Source organism: Hyaena hyaena, unplaced genomic scaffold, assembly GCF_003009895.1.
Source record: "Hyaena hyaena isolate Hyena2069 unplaced genomic scaffold, ASM300989v1 scaffold_1238, whole genome shotgun sequence".
In the NCBI taxonomy this organism is placed as follows: domain Eukaryota; kingdom Metazoa; phylum Chordata; class Mammalia; order Carnivora; family Hyaenidae; genus Hyaena; species Hyaena hyaena.
The window spans coordinates 54,615-68,536 of NW_024081871.1; positions in this window are offsets into that span (position 1 = coordinate 54,615).

A 13,922-nucleotide genomic window follows, 5' to 3' on the forward strand; every position below is an offset into this window, starting at 1 on the left:
TTTCTTCAAAGAAGACATATATATGGCCAATATGTATATGAAAAGGTAGTCAGCATTACTAATCATCAGGAAAATCCAAGTGAAAACCACAATGAGATATAACCTCATATCTGTTAGGATAGTTATTACCAAAAAGAGAAGAAATAAGTTTTGACAAGGATGTAAAGAAAAGGGAATCCTGTACATTTTTGATGGGGATGTAAATTTTACAGCAATTATGAAAAACAGTATGGGGTTTCCTCAAAAAAATAAAAATAGAATTACTATATGATCCATAGTGCCACTTCTGAGTATACATTTGAAAGAAATTAAATCAGTATCTTGAGGAGATACCTGCATTCCAATGTTTGTTGTAGCATTTTTCACAAATAGCCAAGATATGGACCTACAAATGTGTTTGTAGATAGGTGAATGGAAATGCAAATGTGGTATATACTTGCAATGGAAATATTATCCAGCCATAAAAACAAAGAAATCCTGTCATTTGCCACAATATGGATGAATCTTGAGGATATTATACTAGGTGAAATAAACTAGACAGAGAAAGACAAACATTGTATAATTTCTTGTATATGTGGAATTGAGAAAAGACAAGCTTATAGACCAAAGAGGAAAATGATGATACCAGGGACTGGGGTATGTGGAAAATGGGGAGATGTTGGACAAAGGATACACACTATCAGTTATAATATGAAAAATTTCTGGGGTTCAAATCCACAACATGGTGACTATAGTCACACACACACACACACACACACACACACACGCACACACACACACAATGGCAACTGTGACATGATAGAAATGTTCACTAACTTGATTATGTTTATCATTTCACAGTGTATATGTATATCACACCATCATGTTGTACATGTTATATCTTTACGATTTTTATTTTCAATTATATCTCAATAAACTAAAAAAAGAAATACATTAACATACACTAATATTGATCACATAGTAAAATTAATGAATATGATCCAGAGATATAAAAATTAATAATATTATAACAAGTGATATCAGTGATCAATATACCAAAAATATGTCTTAATTAATAAAAGAAATAAATGCAAAAACAGACCATAGACTATAAAACTATTTTTTAAGACTACAAAAGATGAAAATATAAGGTTACACATGTGTATCATCTCTTGCCTGAAGTCCCTTGGCTACACTATGTTTTGGACTTTAGGATTGTTCCAATATTAGAAAGGTAATATGGTGCATATAACATGCTTTTCAATATCTGTGGTGAACTCTGGAGCAGCACCTTGTAATTGAGCACATTGATACTTTTGTTGGCAAACATCTTGTCTTCAAGGAAAGCAGGCTAACAATATTATAACTGACCTCATTATATTTTAAATTAGGTACCTTAAAATAAATTTAGAAGCACAAATTTTTAGAAACTTTGGACTTCAAAGTTGTGAATAAGGAAATTTGGACTTCTATAACAGCATTAACAGCAGTTATATCTGTTGTATCAAAAATATGGTTTATTAAATAAAATGATTTTCAGATTAGACCACAAAAAAATCTTTATAATAAGTTGTAAAGTAACTTAAATCAAAGTAACTGAAACAAAGTAACAAAAAGATGGACAAAGACTTACCAAGTAGAAACAAATACAGCAAGGATTATGATTTTAATGCCAGTTAAAGTTGATTTATGCAGCAAATATTTAAATTAGAAAAATATGACACTATATAATAACCAAAGGGTATATGATTCATAATAAATTTATAATTTTTCTGGATATCAATGTACCTTTTTACTTAGGAAGTGAAATGAGAAATACAAAATACTACTAGGAAGATACTTTCATTCCTTCATCTCTGTCCATTAATAATCAAGCTGATTAAAAAGTAAGACTACAGAATAACTGAATATTATTAAAGGAATATCTAATATATAAGTAATAAACACAATTTACATGAGCTTATATAGAACATTTATGTCAAAGTCTGTACTTGAATATATAATACATCTTATTTTCAAGTACCTTAGGACTAAGCCACAAAACATTTTTATATTAGACCACTAAGAAAGCCTTAATGAACTCAAATAATAGAAATATTAAAATACAGTCTCTGATCATAATGCAATAAAACAGGAAATGAAGAGGAAATAAGAAACAAAAACTACTCCATTAGCTTAGAATTAAAAGCAAAACTGAACAAATCTCCTTATGAGTAACTCTTGAGTCAGAAGGGAAATCTAAGTACAAAGCACAGAATATCTAGAAAATAGTGGGAGATATTGATACATTGATAGTGATAATGAAAATATCATCAATCAGAGTTTTGCCAGTTATCTTAAGCATTGCTCAGAGAAAACTTACATCCCTAAATACTTATACTAAAAAACAAAGAAGATGAAAGTAAATGGTTTAAGCATTCAACATAAAAAGTAAAAGAACAACAAAACAAAACCAAGAAAAGTATATAGAATAAGTAAGAAACATAATCTGAAAATTAGAAAATAGAAAAATAGAGAACAAATAAATGCAGAGTAATTTTTTTAAAACAACATAATAAAATAAACTAATGGTTGATATTATCAAGAAAGAATAAAAAAAGACAAGAATAATAAATGCAACATAACATAATTTTCAGAGAAAATCAAAAGATTTACTGTCCTGCTAAACTCTATGTAAACTCTAAGTTTAAAACCTGAATAAAATGGATAATCTTATAAGTAAATATAATTTATTGAAATTTGTCAATGAAAACAATTTTTTATTGCACCCCTAAGAGAGGTATTCAGTCTCTTGAATACTCACATTGATTGGGAGTTCATGGGTATCATTATTTATGTAAAAATAACCATATAACTGTAAATACTACTTTAAAAAACATTCTCATTATCTCATTTATTAATTTTTTAGTGAAATTTATCAAAATATTTCCTGAAAATTTATTACACATAACCCCCAGGATTGCTCAGCTTTTTAAGTTATTTTCATGTGGTACACTCAGTTTTTGACACCTGGATTGGGCCTCCAGCAGACACTCAGCTTTCACGTTACCTGTCTGGCCTGTGGTAGCTGAGGATGTTGGAAGGGCAGGTACTGAATATCACTGGGCTAAACCCCATCATTTCTCAGATGAGGAAACAAAAATCCTGATAACTAATAGTTTGTCTAGTTGACATGACTGTCAGGAAATAATAAAATACTCTACACATCTCCCCAAAGGAAATATGATGAAAGATGCTCCTCCCTTGTGAAGATAAAATGTAAGTTACAATGTAAGTGAAGTTCCTGCCATCCTGTGTGGGCACATCAGAAAACATTAGTTACTTATCAACTTTTGTTTGTTTTGTTTTGTTTTTGTTTGTTTGTTTTTATTTTTTAACATAGGACTGGGTTGAAAATATTCCTGAGGTTTCCATAATTCTACTAACAGAGAATGTCTCATTACGCAGAGTGAGAAGGCTGAAACTTTTTACTTTCTGTAATACCCACACCTTAATTTTTTCCTTTAGTTGTTGGCAAAAGGGAGTTGAGTGTAGTGTGCATTGCACAGACTTTGGAATCAACCAACCTTAGTGCTAATCTGTTTCCACCCGTGAAATTGGGGAATCTTATTTAACCTTTCAGAGTGTTGGTTTTCTGATTGTAAAATGTTGATTATACTATTGGTGTTATAACTTTTTTGTGAATATAGTGTATTTTAAGGTAAGTGCTTAGAGAGTTTCTGGAATAATGTGAGTTTCTAGAATAATGTAAACTATGACTTTTTTTAAGTTTATTTATTTATTTTAGAGGAGGGGGAAGAAAGAGGGAGAGAGACGGAGAGAAAATCCCAAACAAGCTCCACACTGTCAGTGCAGAGCCTGACACAGGGCTCCAACTCATGAACCTTGAGATCATGACTTAAGTTGAAATCAAGAGTTGGGCACTTAACCAACTGAGCCACCCAGGCACCCCAGTATGATGCTTTTTAAATTAATGAACAAAGTGAAAATAATTTGTATGTGTTCTCAGTTAGCTTATACATAGGAAGTAAAACAAATCCTATGGTTTGCCCTCCTATAATTTACACATAGATGAAGGACATGGGTTTTGCTGCAAGATGTCCTTGGGTTTAAATCTCAGCCTGGCCATTAACTAGCTGAGTGTCTGTGGAAATGACTCTTAGATTGACATATTCTGTAACCTTACCTGTAAAATGGGAAAAGTAATATAAAATTCCTGACATTGCTATGAGGACTGCATGAGATCATGTTTGTCATGTATACTGTTAGTCACCAGTAGGAACAGGGGTCAATAAAAGGCACTGATCAACTTGATAAGCAGTGCCGAGAGGAAAGCTATGTACCATATCTTCAAGTTTGTCCTAGAGAACTCAAATCCATAGACATCCAGACGCCTCCACATGATCCCTTTAAAATAAAACAATTGTTTGTTTAGAGTCAATTTTATAAAATTGTGCCTTTGACAGTTTTCAAGAGTCAAATGTGTATGCACTGCCTGTCTTAGCTCACTGTCTTGTAACTGTAATTGATTTTGCTGATTAACATTGACGCCAAATTTTTCTTGTAAAGATTTTTGTCATATCTTCCCTTGTCATCTTTTTTAGGCTTTATTTAAAGTGTCCTTGAAAATAATATCTTAAGCTAAGTGCCAAACTGTCACCTTAAATATTAATGATTGTAATATTTTGTACTCTATTATTCTGTAAGTAGTACAACTTACATAAAAACCACACCAAAAGAAATTTGTCCATTAAAACTAATCCTTGAGGTCATAAATTCTCCAGTCTTTCTCAGAAAGTGAAAAAATCAGGTCCTTCCTTAATGAGATCTGTTCAGGAAACAGTAATGAACTGGGTTGGAATTGGTTTGGATATACTATTTCTAAGAAGTAATCTTCCCTGTAAGAGAATGAGGGAAGAAGAGAGGACAGGGAATCTTGGGAAATGAGGTAGCATCTTACTCATCTCTGTGTTACTAATACTTAATGCAGTACCTGAGGTATATTTGGTGATCAAATATTTTTTGAATCAATGAATGGGGCTTGGATCAGACACTCTATTCTGCCTTATATAGTTATTGCAAATGTTTTCCAGTTTCAGTTTGGGTAAGAGCTTCAGAGCAAGTGGTGGCTGGCTTGAATATTAAAACATCCCATGTAACAAATAGGCTGTTTCTCTTCTAAATTGTGCTTGTTTTTCCTTGTCTAGTCATAGACTATGATTGAGAACATTTTCTATCTCTTTTTCCTCTATCTCTTTCTTTTTTAGGGGGAGACTTTTTACTATTTACTTAGGAACCAAAGATTTTGAATGAGTAGAATCATGCAACTTTTTTTTTTAAAGGTCAAGGAAACTTCAGAATTTTAATGGCTATGATTTTCTGCATTTGTTTGATGGGTGAATTGATAGATAATTGTAAAGAGGGCATGTTGTTCTTAGATTCATAAAAGAAACAAAAAGGAGCTGCATTTTAAATGTCTTTTGGTTCCTAGAGGATTTCCTCTACCCCACGACCCCACCCCCACATATTTTAACATCATTGAAAAGTGGAAGGGTGTTAAGATGTCTTCAGGAAAATTGGTTGTAATGAAAGCAAAGGTGAATTTCTTTATCTTTCTTGTGACTTGAAATTGATTTAAGACATTGGAATAGGACAACTAAAATTAATGTAATTTGGTTCAAAAGGTAGTCATTTTCTCATCAACTTTAGAGACTACATGGGTTTTTGGAACATGGACTCAAAAGTGATACTTCACTTGTTCTCTGACAGTAAGGTCATAGTAAGTGACTAAAAAGCTCCCTCATGGAAATTGTATGATAATAAAATTGTCTCAGTGACTTTTCCCCTTCAATATAAGGAAATTGTGACAATTTTCTGAAAAGGTTACTTTCTTCTTTTAAAATAAAAATATGAAATGTTTAAGCTTACAGAAGCTCCTCATTTCCCACTCAGGACCATATAAAATTATTTGAATCTCCCTGTTATAGTAAAAAACAGATGCTATGAATTAGATAGCCAGAGACAAGTTGTTGAAGACATTAAGAGCAGAAGGAGACATTAACAGAGGTCTAGCTGCATAAAACAGTATGGTGCATCTGGAGAGTAAGAAGTATTTTTAATATGATTGGAGTGTAACACCTACCATTCACTCACAAAAGGAAGAATCCAGTGCTACAATGATAATGTACTGTCCCCTCTTTACAAAAGAAAGGATCCAGGTTTAGATGAAATCACCTGCCAAATATGTGAGAGATACCTCATCTGGAAGATTTTTCAAAGGGGAAGTATTATCTCTGCAAGTTACCATGAATTGCAAATCCAACTAGATCTCTAGTAACATAGTATGACAAGATGGAAGGAGGCAAGATGTCCTTATCAGTTTAAACTTGTAATATATAGGTCTTGACATCAAAATTTTCAACCCAATCTATTTTTAATCAGCTTACTTCTTTATACCATGCTTTTGGTATTATCCAAGGTATTTTCTGAATTAGTCTAACATTTTTTCATGACACCATAGCAAGGTAGCATGCACAGTACTGAGAACTAAGGAAAGGAGGATCATTGGAACAACTTTAAGAAGAAAACTGATTAAAGTAACAGAATGGAAGGGTAGCTGCTGAAAATAGTGTCTTTAAAGTGAAAGAAAACCAAAGAAAGTCAGGAAGAGTGAGCACTGAGGATCTGAGGGACTGATAAGCAAAACATCAACACTGTGCTACACTTCAAGAAGTATCATTGGACAACTTTTCATTCTGAGAAGAGATTATTGCTACTGGAGTGAAGGATCAAGCCATGAAGATGCTTATATGTTGATACAAGTTCTTGTACTTTGAGGTTTCACTTCTGCCCATTCCTTTTTTGAGTCACTCCTTACTCCATTGGATATTCCACACTCTCACCTGGTTTGTCTACTCAACAAGTTCCTTACTTTCTATTTCATGGAGACAATTGAAGCTCTAAAGAGTGTTTCTTCATAAAATTTTCCATTATCACTGGATTATCAATGGCCTGGAGCTATCTGCTCATCATTGTTTTTCAATATGAGCATGGCCTTGGGAATTGACCTTTAGACCTTTTATTTAGTTCCATAAAAACTGACATGTGCTTCTCATATGTCCTAATCCTGTGTAGGGCACAGAGTGTGGCAGATACCAACAATTGCTACTCCAATATCTAGTTTTTCTTTCTGTCTTCATTGGAGATATTATGTTTTGTTTGGGGGAAAGCAATGTATCTGCCTTAAAGTTCTGCCTTACCAGAGTTTCCTTATAAATACGAGTGGCCATCTGACACTACTCTGACTTTTGTAACATGATCAAACCCCTGCTCAAAATTTCTGCGAAAAGTTTTTCTTTCCTTTGCTCTCTTTCCTTTCTTCTTGCTGGAAATGGAACAGCCATTGTGACTATGAAATGACAGCGTGAGGACGGAAATTTCTGCTAATGATGGCAGAGTAGAAAGCCTAGAACACTGATAGGATGGTAAATAAAGAGCCCTAAAAATCCTGGACTATTTACTTGCAGACTTCATGTTACATAAGCATGTGGACTTCTTGTTACATAAGCAAATGTTTTGTGAAGGGAAAATATATGCTTGGAATAAAAAGATCCAAAATACATTCTTCTTGTTTAGAGAAGAAAAATATATTTAGTTGAGATTTTTCTTTTATGTAGTCTCCAAAAACTCTTGATTCTTGGATTTAGGGTTTTGAAAGAAAAAAAAATGTTAGTGAAATGAGTGGATGAGTGGAGTGGAGAAGAGCTAGAGTCTATCTGAGAAGTCTAATATTGCAAAGCAGACAGAGCTGATGATCCTTGTTAAATATTTGATCAATCTACTGACTATTGTTCTTTGGGAAAATAAATATGTGCTGTTCTTTCAGGTGAAAAGATAGAAAAATTTATGTTTTTATGTTTCTGGATGCTGTTTCTTCTTGACACTCATAGGAAAGCCCAACAAAAAGAATAAACTTGAGCTAGAGCCAGCCACATTTCTAAGGAGGATGGAAGATCATAGCTCTTAGACCACAGCTTATAAAGATCTTTGTGATTGTTGATGGTTTCTGACTGTTCGCCCTGGGAAATCAATCCTCACGTTTCCAAGCACACACCCAAGGAAAGTGTACTGTTAAACCTCTGGAGCCTCCAGAAAGTTGTTCCTCCAAAATGCCCATATCGGTTGTGGCCATGAAGGATGATGGAAAGATCTTCCAAGATTGTAGATCTTGGGACTGTGCAGGGCAATAGAAAAAGAGATTCACCCAGAGAGAGACTAGACACTTCCAGATAATGAAAAAATGTTCCCCATGGATAGGACACAGAGTCCATGCTATTTTTGCCCATTGATGTGCTTCTCAGTTACATCTCTATTATGAATGAAAGTTTTTATTCGTCTGTTTGTACTTTCTAACTGGTTGTATTGAGGGAAGACTACTTTTTTTTTTATGCATTCAAGGTTGCCAGACATGTTGACCTGTTAAAGGACAAAGAGAACCCAGGATTTGAAGTGGATATACCAGCTGTATTGGTATAATTTGGGATTATCTCAACTGGGGAAAAGGGGGAAATATATGTATCTATGTTGTATAGACAAAACTTGAACTATGTTGGAAATTGTTAACTAGAGAGTATATATATGTATATGTACTCTATATATACAGAGAGTATATATATGTATATACTCTCTAATTTCTCTCTTTAAAAAAAACCTCAGTTTTGGAGAGGATCAATAATGTGCACAGCCGTAAAATCTGTCTACCCAGGCTGCCTGGAGATGGTGGTGTTATATAGTTATGGCAATGAAATTTAAGCAGAAATCTGCCAGAAATTTTGCTTCCTTGATGAAGTGGTTTCTCCTTACTCTTCTTTTGTGTCTTGTTTCTACAGTGGCAAGTGTGAAAGCAGAAGCTGATGTGAATAGCAAAGTGGAATGACAGAAGGTACTGGGGCATTGCTAATATTGGGTGGTCACCACACCACACCATAGCCCTAGACTGTCATGTCTACATTTAGTCTTATGTCAGGGGGGAAAAAATCACTATTTGTGGCTACTATTTGTAGTCACTAGCATAGGTTTCTGTTACACAAAGCAGAACAAGAATCCTAACTTATATGTAGAGATTGCAGGCTTTCCATACATTTTGGGATCTAAAGATCCACTTTTCGGGCACTTCCTTAGGGACTTATTACTATAAAAATTTCCCTTTACAGAATTTGAGTATTTACCTTTTCTTCATGTGCTCTTTCCATTCTCCTCTCAAATATTATAGACTTTTCCTATCCTTTTTTTAGACTTTTCCTATCCTTAAGAACTCAAATCCAAAGTCATTCTATATAACTATCTCCCTTAACTATATATTTAATTTTTCTGTTATTAAGCATATAAAGAATATACAAGTACATTATCATAACGTTCATATAATAGAAAAGAGACACTAACTTTATCTTTTCATTTTTTAATTGTCATTGACTAAATCTGGAAAGTAAGTATCTTCAACTCACATTTTTCTCGCACTATGTTAATTATTTGAAATCTGGTGTCTGTCCTCACCATAACACTGAAAGAAGCAGTTGCCTGAGGACTTGGAAAATTGGATGATGTCTTTCAGAGATAATGATGAATGGGCCATGAATGTGCAACTTTTAGAAGCCAGGTCAGAGTGCTGTGGTATTTAAGACAGACCCAGAGGTGTTCAAGATAGATCCTTGAGTAGACATGCCTCTCCCTTCAAACAAATCATGGCTGGGTGAGTAAATCATAAACTTATGTTTTTACATCCATAAGCTATATTTTAGCAGAAATGTTCTCATTTAGGAGAATAATTATCAAGAGCTAATACTAACAATCGCTATTTTTGAACACCCTTAAGAAAATATAACAATGCATTGTGTAAATACTCATCTTACATAAAAATAGCTAAGTAACCGTAAAAAACTCCTTATAACTTCCAGGTTAAATTAAATTAAAAATCAAATTTGAGAAGAATATTTAATGAAGAGGATTTTAGTTTGATGAGACCTCTAGGCTTTGGCATTTTTTAGTGTTATTGTTCTGCTCTTTTCTAGCTTACTGCAAGATCTATCAAACTAGCTAGAGATGTACTTTAGAAATTATTAAGACATATTCAAGAAGAATTGTTTTAGGTATTTTTATTTTTAAATAAATATTTTGCCTTCCTTCCTTCCTTCCTTCCTTCCTTCCTTCCTTCCTTCCTTCCTTCCTTCCTTCCTTCCTTCCTTTCCTTCTTTCTTTTTGAGAGAGAGAGAGAGAACTTGTGTGTTGTACATGCACATGAACAGGGAGGGTCCAAGGGGAGGTGGGAGAGAGAGAGAGAGAAAGAGAGAAAAAGAAAGAGAGAGAATCTTAAGTAGGCTCCACACTGAGCAGGGACCTGGATATGGTGCTCGATCTCAGACCTGAGCTGAAATCATGAGTCTGATTAACTGACTTAGCCACCCAGGCAGTCCTGTTTCAGGTATTTTTAAAAAGGACAATAGTGAATGATGATCGTATATCAAAAGTAAGCAGAATTTTCCACAAAAACTCAAATTTTTCATTTTGTATATCTCGTTAAATATTACTTTTTGCAAACACACTACCCATTCATTCTTTCTCAGCTGGCATTCAATAAATGTTAAGAAAACAATATCTGACAACACAGGTCTTCTTTTGTCAGATGATTCTGGTCTAGAATGGGTATCAATTTTGATTCAGTGCTTTCAGAACAACTGGAACAGAATGGATTAGATTAGCAGGCATGAATAAATCTCAGTTTTGTTGAGATTTATACCTGTCGCATGATAAACACAGATAAATGCCTCTCTATCCAACATTTTGCATCAATTTGGGTCTTGTAGAAGTTAAATGTTAGCCTGAAATTAAATCTATGGTAACATAGTAAATATAACCTGAGATAGTGACGATATAGGTCAGCACATGGCTAGTGGAGAGAGCAAGAGAATTCTACTGGCCAATAAATTGTTTGCTCAAGCATATAATCATTCCAAATGCACAAGCATTTATGGAGTTGGAAAAGCAGGGACTCTTTTTCAGACTCAGTTCATCATGTAACACCGGCTCCAGAAATCAGGGGATGATTCATCATTCATCATAAAACTGGAACTTAACTTTAAAGCTGTGTTTCTAATACATTTCAGTTGCATTTGTGGAAGGAAACTAAGAGAATAGGAAGGAAGAGTGGTGGTGGGGAACTTTTTTCCTATGGTATATACCTTTTTGTACATTTTGAATTTCAGGTCATATAACATCCATTCAAATAACTGAGTAATGGAACAGAAAAATATATAAAATAAAACCCAGTGCTTCTGATTTAGAAGATTCCAACAACTTCAGTGCTTATAAAGAATTTACAAGAGGACACCTCCTGCCTTTAAGATTGCCTCCTGGAGTGTTTGGGTGGCTCAGTTGGTTAAGCATCCAACTTAAGCTCGGGTCACGATGTCACAGTTCCTGAATTCAAGCCCCATTTCAGGCTCTGTGCTGACAGCTCAGAACCTGGAGCCTGCTTCAGAGTCTGTGTCTTCCTCTCTCTCTGCCACTCCCCCACTCACAATCTGTCTCTCTCTCAAAAGTAAATAAGCATTAAAAATTTTAAAAAAAGATTGCCTCCTGTACTCAGTGTGTTCTCCTTCTACATTGTGTTATCTATTTCCTCTCTGTCTTTGTGCATCACAAAGTGAGTGGATAGATGTTTCCTTTATCTTTCTTTTATTTCTCCAGGATATTTCACAGTCTTTGCCTATAGAAGACATTCATTAAGCACCTGAAAAATAACTGAGAAACAAAAGATACTGCTCAATTTCTTGTCACAAGCATCTAAGTATGGAGCCAAAGTCAACAACAATGTAGTGGGGCTGGTGCATGGGTGTCTAACGAAACTGAACAGATATGTGATGGACACTGAATATTGAACAGTCAAGGGCTCCAGATAGGGTGTCAAGAAAGGCATGCCTTATGTTGATAAAGAAAAGTTAGAAAATCTGCAAGCCAGAGGTCATCACGGAAAAGGTAAAGGTAAACAGGTGCTGAAAATTTGGACCAGTCAATAGATTGACAGGGTTGTATGTGTAAGGGACAGCATTACAGAGCAGAGAAAATGAATTTGGATCTCAGGGGAGAGGCTGTCCTGACATTTATCTGTATCTTAATTATTATTGTTTTGTATCTTAATTATTAAATTGCATTTAGCTCTTCATTGGTGGGGAAATGCATTAGGTCTGGTTAAAGAAATGGTGGAATGAAAGAGTCATAAAATTATAAAGTCAAAGAATATCAGAGCAGTAAGAGGATTTGATGTCTAAAATTTCTTAGTAGATGAGGGGTGCCTGGGTGGCTCAGTCAGTTGAGCCTCTGACTTCAGCTCAGGCCAGGATCTCACAGTTTGGGAGTTCGAGCCCCAGTTTATGACTTCAAGCCCTGCGTAGGGCTCACCGCTGTCAGCACAAAGCCCACTTCAGATCTTCTGTTTCCTTCTCTCTCTGTCCCTCTCCTGCTCTCGCTTGCAAGCACTCTCTTAAAAATAAAAATAAACAGTAAAAAATTAAAAATAAATAAGTAAAATTTGTCAGTAAATGAAGACACTGGCCAAGGGAATTTTAATGGCCTAAGAATTTAGGGGCTAAGTGAAGACAGGATTTTCAGGTTCCAAGTAGTTCACACTTGTCAGTATCCTATTACTACACAGTGTTATATAGATAGAGTATTTATAGCACATGATTCCACCATATTAATCCATTTTCTGAGAATAGACTCATAATTCCACTTGACCAGGGAGATTTTTTTCAACAGAATAACTGAGGGGTACAAGTAGCAATATCAGGAGTCTGAGGATAAGTATGTTAGGATACTTCTTCTGGAATTCATATCCTGGAATGTTTAAGGATGTCTTTGGTTTTCACACCAGTGAAAGTGAGTTGATTGATATCAAAGAAAAACTAGGAAGCTGTAATGCCAAAAGGATGGGGGTAATAACTCCTAAATAATTGCCTCAGGCTTTCAGGAGCAATCTTTGAAATGAGAGAGTGTCACAAACCCCTTTGGTATCCATGTATTAGATTGTGCTGTAGGACATAAATGTAGAAGACAAAACAGCCAACACAATTTCTTCATAGAATTGGATATTGGATATGCATGATTCAGAATAACTGGTTACAGCGTTAGTTATTGATTTCATTTTTTTGCTTTTATTCCTCCTAATTCAACTGATTGGTTATTTGAATTTGAAGAGTTGAAAGATTATATTGTTTATTATTGTGGGCAATAATTTTCCACAAAAGTGTTGTGTAGAGTATTTACGAGCACAGAATTCCACAATATTAATCCAGTTTTGCATGAACTCACATTTAACCTCTCAGAGAAATCGGTAATTGCTTAGTATAAAATGTGACTTGAATTACTACACTCTCCCTAATAAGTCCCACTTTGGGAATCCTGCTGGTCCATTCTAGCCTTAAACTTCACCTCAGCAAAGTCAGTCAGCCTGACTGCCAGAAGCCAATTTGTGTATAGATTAGTTGTCTACAATTACCTTGAGGAAATGACAATCAAGAACAAAGCAAGAACTAGAAGCAGCTAGGTGTTTCTGAAAGGTTGGTTAATCAAAGTAAAGCATTGGATATTTTCAAGACAAGTGTGGAGAGTGTGTAAGCAAGCAAGAAAGATCAAGAACCCTTGTTTTTGCTGTTTCCTTCATCCAGTTTCCTGGAGGGAAGTTTGGACTGAGTGGAAACTGAAAATCTATCAAGAACAGAATTTCATTAGTCAGTTGAAGGATAACGTCTGTAGAAGTGCTGATCTTTAACTTTAGGCCATCCATAGTAATAGAAAAACCAGAAAAAATTATACGAGACAACACTGCATCACAGACCTAACCACTGAAGATTTTCAGCCTGGGGTTGACATTGTTGAAAAATATTTGAAAG